Genomic DNA, 14,023 nt, shown 5'->3' on the forward strand with positions numbered 1-14,023 from the left:
CAGCACAAGCACTGTGCTGTATAACATGATTGAAAGTAACAGGATCTACTTTTATTTTTTTAGGGTAACAAACACTTTAACACCCCCTCAGAATACACAATTCATTGTCGGTGTGGGTGGTTGGGTCCTTCACGTCAGCTTTAACCTTCCTAGCGATATTCCCGAGTGTGGCTCGGGGTTAATTTTCAGTACCAAAAGTGGTAACCCCGAGCCACACTCGGGATTACCCCAGAATGATACTCACCTTCCCTGCGATCCCCCCACTGTCCTCCCCAGGCTTACTGCAGGCTTCCTCCCGCTGTCCTCTCGCTCTGTGCTCGGCTGACGCCGGCACCTTCTTCCGGCTCCTTTCCCTGTGAGTGCCGCGGCGCAGGGGGGTGGAACCAGCGGGAGATTAAAAAAAAAAAAAGACATGATACTGTGTAATCTGTTAGAATTACAACTTTGTCACATGCTATTTCACCTAGAGGCTTTTCCAGTGCCCCGAAAGTACTTTTTGCGGTACTTAGTGCCTGGAAAATTTAAAACGTCCATGGCATCCAAAAAGCATTCTTTTAGTTCAAAAACGCTTTTGGAGGAACTGGAAAACAGCGACGGTGTATCGGAATTATTTGAAGAACTGATCGATAGCGATTTGTGGGGAATATTCATCATCAGGTACTAAAAGTGACAACAGCGACAATTCTGCGACTGAGCTCAGCGATGTGCGGACTTGGTGCTCTATTGACTGCGGTACGGATCAGGCAGCGCCCCCGAGTACAGATTCTTCCTCATAATGAAATATCTCCACTTCGAACAATGAAGAATTTGATGAAATTTATTATTATTACAATTATAATTTATGATTTCGTGTTTCATACTTTATCATACCTGGGATATCTGCTAGACTCTTGTTTGGATAGATTTAAGTGAGTGAGGGCCCTTTCACACACGGAGTCCGTCAGACAGACTCAGTTTTTCTCAGCGGGGGATGGATCCGCCAATCCCCGGCTGAGCAGGAGGATGACAGCTGTTCTCCGTGCTGTGTGCGAAGACACAGCTGTCAGTTCCCTATGCAACTCTATGGGGGAATCGGATGGGAACGGACCGTCTGTCCGTTCTCATCTGATCCGATCCAATCCGCTGGACGGATGGAAAATAGGGTTTCCATCCGTCCAGATTTGAAGGATCGGATCAGATGTCAGCGGACATGTCTCCGTTCACATCCGATGCGATGCCCCATAGAGATGCATGGGGTGACGTTCAGATCCGCCAAAAAAACTGACAGGCGGATCTGAACGGTCTTCCTGTGTGAAAGGGGCCTTATTCCTAAGAATTAAAGGCCTACAAATAAAACATATTTCCATGCAAAACAATGTAATGCTTTTAGCACAGAAATTCTGACATAATCAGACCGCCAGGGAGGTTAAGGCCAGTCAGAGAGAAACACCTGAGTGTACGCTGAAGTTGAACATAGTAAAGTTGGGTGTGACACTCCTAGCATTTACCGACATCAGGCTGAGCATTGGGTGTTGGAAATGAGCCAGGTCTTCTATTCAACATCACCTGACAAATGCTCTTTTGGCTTTGCTCAGCTCACTGTACATGAAAAAACATTGCTGGCAGGAAATTTCAGAGGAGACATACTGAGTATTTTGTTTCCAATAAAAAGCCTACCTGTGAGCAAAGTTTTAAGTCTGTAGTTCAATTTTCTAAAACCGTGAACTTTCTAATTTTCTAATCGTGAACAAACTACTAATAATATTCCCAGGTATGTATGTATAAAATGACCAAAAGATGAATTAAAATGAATATATTAGATAATGTAACTTTGCTAGTTGGCATTTGTGGCAAAAGAAGACACAATAATAAAAGTTGGTTGGTTTCTTCTGGGAAATGACTAGGTTGGTTGTTCTAATAATCTGATACCTTTTCACATTTTCATAGATTACCATTACTGAAAAAGAAAAAAAAACTTTACCTTTACATAAACCAGTTTAGTAACATCATTTTGACTGATTCATTTAAACAAAAGAAAAGCAAATGAGACTAAAGCCTCGTACACACGCATCGAAATTCGGCCGGGAATTTTCGTCCGACGACCGATCTGCCGATTTTCGGCTTGTTATTATGATGCTTCCGACAACCAACTCCGACTTTTCGGCCGAAAAGAATCTGGTGTGCAGGCTATAAAATTTTTGTCCTCCGTCAAAACACGGCCGATTTTCATGCAGTCAGTACAGATTTCGACAGGGAAAAATCTAATGAGCAAGACTGGGCATGCTCAGAGAAGAAAGAACACAAAGAAAGCAAACCAACACATGACATCACTTCTGAAGTAGAATTTTGTCGTGCAGTCTAGGCACATACCAACCAACAAAACACCACTCTGGACAAAAGACGGATGACCGGTCGGCGGAAATTCGTTGCGTGTGTACTAGGCTTTAAGCTGGATACACATTTACCAACTTTTGTGGTTAGATTTCCGTCAGATTTACCTTTTCTATGTAGTGCAAGGGCCTGCCAGATTGCATACAAATTGAAAGTGTTTAGGTTTGACCTCATATTATATGGTTTTGGTAAGTCTAAAGGAAAAAGTCTTCAGAAAATCTTATAGTGTGTATGGCCCATAAGTCTCCATTCTCACTGGTACGACTTGTCAGGTGACTTGGTCAGCCTGACAAGTCGCGCACCGTCGCTCCCATAGTGTAGTACAGGACCGGTTCTAATAGGAGAGACACAAGTCGCTCTGACTTAGAAAAAGGGTCCTGTACTACTTCGGGGCGACCTGGAGGCGACTTGCATAGACATTCATTTCATGAAGTCCGTGCAAGTCGCGCCAAAGTCGCACAGGTGATCAAATGCCACCAAAAGAAAGCTCTGTTTGTGGTAAAAAAAGGACTTCAAATTCATTTAGGTACAGCGTCGCACGACTGCGCAATTGTCCGTTAAAGTCACACAATGCCGAATCGCAAAATAGGCCTGGTCAGGAAGGGGGTAAAATCTTCCGGGGCTTAAGTGGTTAAATAAATTTGCATGACATGTCATGATCGGCTCTCGATAGCTGTGCACTAACGAACAGATTATTGTATGATTGCTTTGAAAGTGGTGTTTCTCTCACGATGTGTACTAGGCATTAGCCAGTGATTGGATGTGGAGCCCGAAGGAGAAATCCGGTTTAGATGGAGGCTGGTGAACTGTGTCAGCTGCTAACTTCCCATATTTCTTCTTTACTCCCAGCAGTGAGATGTTCTCCATTATTCCCTATTCTGTCCCTGTCACCTTGGCGTTTTAGGTGTTCCCCTCTCTCTTGCCAAGTCAAATCCTTTGTGCAGAATTCACAATAATATAAAATAAATAGTCCAGCAGTAAAGAAGAGAAAATTCCATAATGGCTGTGGCAGGCGTACATACCCAGGAACTCAGGTGCAGATTTCTCACCTATACAGTGATGTAGCAGACAGGATCTATGATAAAATGACATATATACGATAACGTGTTTATAACAACATTTACACAGCAATGTTTGTCTTTTTGGACCCCCTTTTCCCATACCATGGTGATATTACCTGCTGATCCAGGAGAAGATCCTTTTTAAACATTGTGCTGCCCTAGGCATGCCTAGTGACACCCTTTAGCACAAGCTCTGCCCATTTTATCATAAGATTATTTCTGATTGGAGAGGCTTGATTACTGTAATTTGACAACATTTAACTAACTTTGGGGCTCATTCACACCACTTTAATTGTGATGCATAGGTTAACACAGGCTCAAGGCCATTGGAAAACAATTGTTTGGCACTCTAATGGTGCCTTGGGGTGGATTGGAGTGTGTTATGTAGTAATGATGCGCTGAGGCGGCAGGTCAGTGTCCGGGCCAGGAGAGGGGAGCTGCGGCTGGGTATGGGGGTGTGCACTTGTGCACATGGGGTGACTCTTGCACGGAGCGCGCTCATCAATGCCCGGAACCAGGGAGAGACTGTGGTCATGTGCAAAGTCAAACATTAGGCAGTTCCCGACTTAGCGATGAGCCTTCACTGTGTGCAGTAATAAAATGCAGAGTTCCTCTGAAAAGCGACTTGTCTCATGTCACTACACACCATAACTTGTATGTTGCATTAGGAGGGACATGCTGAGCCTGCCTCGCTCCACCAGTCCAGCATACCTCTGTTACCTCACTCCCAATAACAGAATGTGGTCCTGCCGAGCATTTCGCATGGACCTCATGCGTGCTCTCACTTAAGTCTTTCCTTTAAGTACTTCATGACCAGGCCATAGATCTCTGTAATGCTAGTCTGCTCCCAGTTGCTATGGGATTCTCGGTTTCTTCGGCTCCACACTTATGCTGGCAGGTGCATCTATGTTTCAACTATACCCACAACCAGGGCTTGCCCAAGACATTGTGCTGCCTGGGTCCAAGAATAAAATGCTGCCCACCCCCCCCCCCCCCCAAAAAAAAAATCCCACCCACCAAAAGGCCCACACATCCATTACTTTATATGATGATAATTAAAACTAAAATTAAATGTATCAGGAAGTGAGATTTACAGTACATGCAAAAGCACCTTTTCCATATGCAAAATTATATGACATACCACCTTGTTACTGCTCCCCCATCTTGGTGCCCTAGGGCATCCATGTGTGCAGTTTGTGACAGCACAGTGGGCCCTCCCACCCCTTAGGGTCTGCGTGCAGTGAACACATTGCATCCATGGATAATATGCCACTGGGATAGGGCTGTATAGGGGCAGGCTAGGGCAGTATAGGGGCAGGCTAGGGAAGTATAGGGGCTTGTATGTTTAAGATGAGAGGCCAATTCTTATGGTGGTGGGCTATTGTTCACTGAAGAGCACCTGTGTCATCTATCAGGAATTTACACCATCCACATTCCTCACATGTGGGCTACTGCATGGACTTTTTATGTGTATGTATTATATATTTTTACAGTTCTCAACATTTAGGATTTAGAATACTACTGTTAAGCGCTGCACTATTTTTCCATAAGTATAGGGGCAGGCTAGGGTTGTATATAGACAGGCTAGGGTTGTATATAGACAGGTTAGGGTTGTATATAGACAGGCTAGGGTAGTATATGGGCAGGCTAGGGTAGTATATGGGCAGGCTAGGGTAGTATAGGGGCAGGCTAGGGTAGTATTAGACAGGCTAGGATAATATATTAACAGGCTAGGGTAGTAAATGGACAGGCTAGGGCAGTATAGGGGCAGGCTAGGGTAGTATAGACAGGCTAGGTTAGTATATGGACAGGCTAGGTTAGTATATGGACAGGCTAGGGTAGTGAATGGACAGGCTAGGGTAGTGAATGGACAGGATATGGTAGTATATAGACAGGCTAGGATAATTTATTAACAGGCTAGGGTAGTATAGGGGCAGGATAGGGAAGTATAGGGGCAGGCTAGGGCAGTATTTAGACAGGCTAGGGTAGTATATGGGCAGGCTAGGGTAGTATAAGGGAAGGCTAGGGTAGTACATAGACAGGCTTGGGTAGTACATAGACAGGCTATGGTAGTAAATGGACAGGCTAGGGTAGTAAATGGACAGGCTAGGTAGTATATAGTATATATTTATGTGTGCTCTGGTATTTAACAGCCGGTGTTAGACTGTGTGCGAGCACCCTAGCAACCGGCAACTATGAGTATGTGTGTTGAGTACAGCAGGGCAGCCTTTTTACAGGGCGGCAGAGCGGCCGCCCTGGATGATACACAAAACTACTGGAAAAAAATTGTTGGGCGTCAATTTGGCACCTCTCTCAAAGTTCCACTTGGGTCCAATGGACCCAGTAAGACCCATGGTAGGGCCGGCCCTGCCCAGGACCAGTTATCCAGCCCTTCAGCTCTCCATCTTAGCTGTCCCCCTCTTTATATAACAGGTGGGACTGCTAGAACCAAAAGCCCGGGAACAGAGCCAAAAATGTTTAACCCTTTCCCCAGCCTGGGCTGGCTGCTAGATAACCAACTACACACACACTTTAATATGCCTACAAGGGCCCCATTTGCATTATGTGTAGACTAGATATGCCCAACCCTTTCCCCAAGCAGGAATGGGGCAGCTGTGCTATTTATTTGGGATAACGTTTTATTATTTCTATAACCCAGGCCTGATCAAATCCCAGGAGACAGGTAACAAATGCTCCTGGTGCCCAGCTTTGGGGATTTTTTATAGCTGTTGTCGATAAAGATGGCCTCTAAAAAAAATAAAAATAAAATTCTGGCTCCTGGATTGGACAGACTGGCTCCTGACTTCCATTGTCATTTGTCCACCATTGTCTTATATCAGTGGTCTCCAAACTGCGACCTAGGGGCCGGATGCCTTTATATGGGTACTGTTTCTCCCACTGCTACGAGATACTATTCTGCCCACTGACAGTAATGATGGAGCATAATTCCTGCCACTTACACCAATGATGGGGCACTATTTCTCCCACTAATACTGTAGCAGCAAACAGTTTTTGGAAACCAGAAATGGACTCCAGGCGCAGACTTCTAGCAAGGAAGACTTAGCAAGACTCAAGTCAGATTGCCAAGTGTCCAAAAAGGCATGCACATCACATATATATCAGCAGTTGCATCACAGATACATATTTTCCTTTGTATAAGACCTTCAAACTAGTCTAGCAAGCAGAATATATTTTTCTCTGTACAGATGATTCCTGTAACATCTTATCTAGAGCAGTTGACATTTGCGGTTTCACACTGATCTGTATTCTTGCTAGTTACAGGAAGACACAGGGAGAGAGAGGGAGAGAGAGAGAGAGAAAAGGGGGGTCTAAGCTGCACAGCTGTTTTTGTCCTTATAGTTTTACTGGGGTTTTTCAGAATCAACCATTTTGTTTATACTAATTATGATATTCACAATCTTAGAAGGCTTTCCAGCTGATGCCACAATACTAATAATGGGGCACTATTTCTTCTACTAATACCAATTGTAACAAGCTTTTAGGTATAGAGTATAGTTTTGAATCTTTTCTGCTTACCAGGATTGCCAGATAAATCTATGTTGTTCTCTGCCTACCAAAGAGCAAGATCTGCTAGTGAGGTTTGCTCAATGTGCTCAGGTGCAGCTCAGTTTGTCTGAAGTGTTTCACAATATTCACAATGGTCCAATAAGGATGCATATTGCACAGTGGGAGGAAACCTGACAAATGAGTGCACAGGCATTTAGAACAGCCCTGGTGATTGGCAGAGAAAAGTGCATCAGTGCATACTGGGATAATGTATAAGTGCCAAGAGCACGTGCTTGGGGTCTTTCAGCTGGAGAGTGGGTTCCAGAGGGAGGGGGCCGCTGCCTCCACCTCTGTAGACGTTGCCATGCAGCCTTAGATGGTCGACCTGAGGGCCTAAAAGCTAAAGAGGAACTGAACCCGGATGTCCTGCAGAACTGACTGGAAGGGAGACACTGGAAAGGATCTGATTCTGCCTACAGTGAGTACAGATCTGTGTCAAGGGGCCTGTCCTGAGGGGGGCCATCCCTTCAGCTAGAACAGTCAGTGGATGGATGTCAGTAAAGGGGATGCTAGAGAGTGTCTTGAAGCAAATGTAGTTTGCCAAGTCTGTTGCTGGAGAGAGCAAGGAGACCTAACCCTTTCCATACATAAGTGGCAGTGTGACTAAAGCAGTGTGACTGCTTCCACGAGTAACCTGGTGAGGCCAAGTGAGAGTTGTCCTTATCATATGTAAATTCAAATTAGAGTATTTCACTATTCCCTTCTCCCATCCAAGTTCCACAATAAATACCAAAAACCAACACCTCTGGACTATTTATTGAGTAACGAGCCATTGTGAGTAAGGATGAATGTGTGAACTGTCCCTAAGTGACTGTCTGCAGGTAATTAGAGGAGGCCGAAACAAGTCATCACACAGCAAGCCTATGGGGACAGTGCTACATAATCATGGAGCACTATTCCTCCCACCAATACCAATGATGGGGCTTTATTCCTCCTACTAATACCAAAGATAGGGCACTATTCCTCTCACTAATACTAAAGATAGGGCACTATTCTTCTCACTAATACCAATGATGGGGCACTATTCCTCCTACTAATACCAATGGTGGGGCACTATTCCTCCCACTAATACCAACGATGGGGCATTATTCCTCTCACTAATACCAAAGATGGGGCACTATTCCCCTCACTAACACCAATGATGGGGCATTATTCCTCCCACTAACACCAATGATGGGGTACTATTCCTCCTACTAATACAAATGATGAAGCACTGTTTACTCCCACTGAAGCCAGGATAATTTCTACTCCTGCTGGCCATAGACTGGTCTCCCTAAAATCTGAAGGACAGTGAACTGGCCCTTCGTTTAGAAAGTTTGGAGACCTCTGACATTTATCATACAGTTTAACTTTTTTTTTTTTCATTTTTACATTTGAGATAACAGGCTGCTACAGATTTATAGAAGAACGTTAAGCAAATGGTAAAACTTTGCAGAAGATATGGTCCTGATACCCCAACATCCATAGTGGATTGACATGACAATTTTTTAAGGATTTTTTTTTTTTTGCATAGTTAGAGCTGACAAAATAAAAATTCCACACCTGCTGTGGTAATTTTGCTGCCCTTGGTCCTCTCTACCTTACTAGGATAAATTTAATTTACAGCTTTATTAGACCATACTGTAGCTTTCAGAATACTTATGAGTAATCAGAGTGTCAGACATTTCCTGGTTTCAAGACCTAATTTTATAGACGGCTATAATTCCGCAATATGACATTTCACTTTCTCCTAACAAATAATAAAACTATAAACTGTGAAATAAATGCTCATCATTTCTATGCAACACCTATACTAAATACAGAGACTATTACTGAATATTACTGAATGAATCTGGCCAGGTTTCATTCTCAGAGAGAGGGGTTTGTTGAATCCTATTTGAAGTCTGCAAAACCCCAAATTAGCAGCAAATACCACTGAAATCCTCCCAGTAGATTCTGGCCATTTTTAAGGCTAATAGGCAAACCGCTGTAGAAAAAAATGCAACAGAAGCAGGTCATTGCATGGCATGAGGAGCCTGTGCTAAGCCAAAAATTAAAATGTGGGGACAGAATCCTGCTCATGTGGGCGACATGAAAACTATACAAATCTTTCAAATGCGAGGTTTGGATAATGCCTTAAAATGTTCCTGAACCCACAACAGTAAAATCAGTGTGCAATGTAAAGCCTGCTTGTTATACCCACTGTGGAACCTAAGGGGTTAATCCTCTGCATTGCGTAAAAAGGCTGTTTGATCCTGTCTTCTCTGATCCTCTCCTTCTTTTACTGTCCCTTATGCATCTGCTGAAAGAACAGAGCCTTGGGGGGGGGGCACTCTGCACATGCCCAGTTTGGTGTGTGTGTGTGGGGGGGGGGGGGGTGCAGGGGTGCAGGTGAACAGCACAGGGCAAATTAGCACTGTCCAGACAGAAAGTCAGGGGTCATGCAGCCTCATAGGACAGTCAGAGAATAATGAAAACTCCTCCTACAAGCTTGAACCAGGCACTGAAAGAAATCACAAGATTGCAATATACTGCTGATGAGAAAAAGTATTTAGCAGTTTATATTTACTAAAAGAATTGCATTTCCATGTTCTGTGTACTGTGGGAGACCAGATATAGTGAATGCAGGCTCCTGGGTTCAATAACACTTTAAAGCCGCATCTTGTATTTAAGAACCAGCATGGTTTTATCTGCTTCCGGACCGCCCCATGTACATGTACTATGGCAGGGCGGCCCTTCAGTGTGAAATCACGTACCTGTGCGTCATTTACAGTTCCGGGTTTCGGGCGCACATGCGAAATGCCGGAAATCCGCTCCCGCTTTTCTTGGACACAGCCGGAGCCAATGTTTGCCGGCACCCAGTGATCGGTTCCGAGTGAGGTAGAACAACATTCTGTGGGTGGTAAAGCTGGAGATCTTGTGTTTCTGCTAAGCAAGAACATGGATCTCTGTCTTCCCCCAGTCAAAGCACCTCCCCCACACAGTTAGTAAGCACATTTAACCTTTTAAATCACCCTGATGTTAACCCCTTCCCAAACAGTATCATTCGTACAGTGACAGTGCATATTTTTTTAGCACTGATGACTGTATTAGTGTCACTGGTACCTAAAAAAGTGTCTGATTTGTCCGCCGCAATGTCGCAGTCCCGCTAAGTCGCTGATTGCCACCATTACTAGTAAAAAAAAAAATCTATAAAAATATCCCATCGTGTGTAGACGTTATAACTTTTGTGCAAACCAATCAATATACGCTTATTGGGATTTTTTTTTTTTTACCAAAAATATGCAGCAGAAATAATATTGGCCTAAATTGATGAAGAAATTACCTTTTTTTAAATTTTTTTCTCTACAGCTTTAGTTACATTACTTACCTGCAAAAAAAGGTATGTTCCAAAATGTGCAGGCTGCTGGATTCTGTAGAAATCTTCATTGCAGGGCTGCCCTGCCCTCTTCCTGCTGCTGAACTCCCGGTGCTTTGGGGGTTAACAGGTTCAGGTTTCCAGGCACAGCTGCACTAAAGATGATCCAATGGGGACACGCCCCCTCCTGCCCTCTCCTCCATTGAGAAAAGTTGTTTCACTAATTACACTGCCTGTAATACGATCTGTGAATGGGGGAGACTCTGGCCAATCACAGGATTATCCGCCCCCCCCCCCCCCATTCTCAGATCGTGTTACAGGCAGTATAACCAATGAAAGAACTTTTCTCAATGGAGGAGAGAGCAAGAGGGGGCGTGTCCTCATCAGATCACATTTATTGCAGCTGAGCCTAGAGACCTCAGCCTGGTAACCTCCACAGCACCAGAAGTTCAGAGACAGGAAGAGGACCGGGCAGCCCTGCAGTAAAGATTTATACAGCATCCAGCAGCCTGCACATAGTGGGATAAGTCATGTAACCAAAGCTGTAGAGAAAAAAAAAAAAAAATTTCAACTCAATATCACCTTTAACCACTTCACCTCCGGAATTTTTTTAACCCCCCTTCATGAACCTTTTTGTTTTTTGGCACTGCGTCACTTTAACTGACAATTGTGCAGTCATGCAACACTGTACCCAAATGAAATTATATAATTTGTTTCCCACTAATAGAGCTTTCTTTTGGTGGTATTAGATCACCACTGGGTTTTTTAATTTTTGAGCTATTAACAAAAAAATACCAAAAATTTTGGGAAAGAAAACAGTATTTTTTACTTTCTGCTATAAAACATATCTAATGAAAAAATAAAAAAATCGAATTCTTCAAAAATTTAGGGCAATATGTATTCTGCTACATATTTTTGTTAAAAAAAATTAAGGAGTTAAATGTGTGCTTAACCAGTGTTTATGTGTACTGTGAGCTGCTTTTACTAAAGCTGCAAACACACTATATAATTGTAGCACTGCCTCCTTGAGGACTGCTGGATTGTTCACCTTAGGGTCCCCCTGGGGATCCTAAGAACAGTCTAGGGGAGAACAGTCTAGGCCGCAGTGATGGCAAACCTTGGCACCCCAGATGTTTTGGAACTACATTTCCCATGATGCTCAGCTACACTACAGAGTGCATGAGCATTATGGGAAATGTAGTTCCAACACATCTGGGGTGCCAAGGTTCGCCATCACTGGTAGGGGATGTAGTTGTTTTTGTGGTTTTATTTGAATTAGGGATGAGGACAAGGGAAGAGTGGGATACTCCAACTTGAACTATTCACAATAGGTGAGGACTCCTGTCTGAAAATGCAGCCAGGTTGCTAATTCACCGTGCCACTTAGATGAATTTAAGATTAAGTCTCTGTGTAGATGACTCGTTAGGATGAATTATCTTTGGGATACACACCTAGTACCCTCTTTCACTCCACCTGCTTACACCCCTCCTCTGACTATTCTACACTGAGGTGGCCCTCCTCAGGTCAGGCCCCTAGACACGATCCCCTTTACTCACAATACTGTTTTTCGAGGGTCTCCAGTGTCTCTACCCCTCCAGTCAGCTCTCATGGACCTACGGGTTCAGCTCCGTCCTTCTGGTCCCCAGACCCACTGCCTGTGACCACGTGCCACTGCTACAGAGGAGGAGACAGCCGCCACCCTCCCTCTGGGACTCTGCTCACCAGCCAAAGACCCCGCAGCACATGTGCTCCTGCCTTTTATACCACATCCCACAATGCACCAAGACAATCAGTCTGTGCCAATCACTGGGGCTGTATCAAAGCCTGTGTACCCATTAGTCAGATTTCCTCAACTGTCCAATATGCCCCCCTATTGGACCAGTGTGAAACACTCTCTAGACCCAATGAATCACACACTGAGCACAATGAGCAGACCTTACTCACAGATCCTGCTCCTTGTTAGGCAGAAAGCAATATAGATTTCGCTGCTGCTCCTCTGATAGTCAGACAGAGCCAAAACTATACTCTCTCACTAGCACCTACCTAGGAGGATGCTACATAATTTTCTTTAGATTTTTCCTTTAGATATACCAAAACCATATAATATGAGATCAAACTAATGCTGGCCATACACTATACGAAAAATCGTTCAAACTCATTTTCACTCAAACTCATGAACACTCGGCTGTGAGTGCAAACGATCCTGCCACCATGTAATGACTGATAAATCGTTCAATGGACATAAATGAATCTGTTTTTTTTGTTTGTTTTTTCACATATACCGAGTGCAAACAATTTGGACGAGAAACACATTAATCTTTCAATTTATCGTTCGTTCGGCAGAAAATTTCCATACTTGTCCTTCATTTTTTTGGCCCAAAAACTTGGCAACCGATTAACGATTCGTGCACATTAACTGGCCGAAAAATGAAAGAACTGTTCAAATGACCGAATTTTGGCCGATTTTTCGCATAGTGTATGGCCAGCATAACACTTTCAATTTGTATGCAATCAAGAAGGCCCTTGCACTGCATTGTTGAAGGTAAATCTAAAGAGAATCGAACAACAAAAGTTGTATAGTGTGTATCCAGCTCATAGGTGTGCGCACAGGGTGTGCCAGGTGTGCCTGGGCACACCCTAATCACCAGATGTGGCTCAGATCCCCCCTGTTTAGACCCCTGATATGTCACCAAAGCCCCCTAATGGGGATCATAAAACAATTGTAAAAAATAAAAAAAACTGTTAAAAATAATTTAAAATAAAATATTAATGAAAAAAAAAACTACAGACACCGTCCACTGCTCCACTGACTCCAACCTCGTCCCTATTGACACCGTCTTCTGCTCTACGGACACTGTCAATATATATACACATGCACACACACATATGTGTCTGAGCTTTGGGGTGCACACCTATGTTCCAGCTTAAGGGATGTGGAGGTTTTTATTCCCTGCTTTGCAGGGAAACAAAAACCAGCACATCCCCGCTGACAGGAAAGAGCTTTGTATTGTTTACATAGAGCTCAATCCTGTCTTCCTCCTCGCCGATTGATAGTTTCCAGCGCTCATCCATTGGCCGGCATCCGCTGATCGGCTCGTGCTGTGACTAATCACAGAGGATACACAAATGATTAATTGTCAACCCCAAGCTACATGAAACCATTTAGGCCCCATTCACATTGGGAATAGCAGAAATGTGGGTGGAAACGCCAACGCGTGAAAAATGTGCTAAAACGCGCAATGTACTTGCGATTCAATGATTTTCGTAATGGCACCCCAAACGCAGGGAGCAGTCATGCATTTTGCTGTGCGGAAAATGTGCAAAACCCGCAGTTGCTAAAACACACTTTGCTTGTGGCAAAATTTGACACATGAAGAAGGCCATTCAAATATAAAATGTGCTGATCAGGTGTGCATGGGGCCTTACCAGTATTTCATAAGATTCTAAATATGAATCAAGAAATGGAAAAAAAGTAATTAAAAATGTGAAGAGGAAATCTCTATTCTGACAATAAGTAATAAACATAATCTGGTTTCTTTTCACGGGAAAGGCAAACAGGTTTATAGGTTCCTCCCGGCATGACTCAGTCTACCAGAAGAAAGACGAAACAAACAGCTGCACTAAACTATGAACGGAAAATGACAACTCTGCAAAGTATCAGTAGTAGTAAGCTCACCCTTTCCCCCCA

Source organism: Pelophylax lessonae, assembly GCF_965119305.1.
Source record: "Pelophylax lessonae genome assembly, chromosome: 1".
Lineage (NCBI taxonomy): Eukaryota > Metazoa > Chordata > Amphibia > Anura > Ranidae > Pelophylax > Pelophylax lessonae.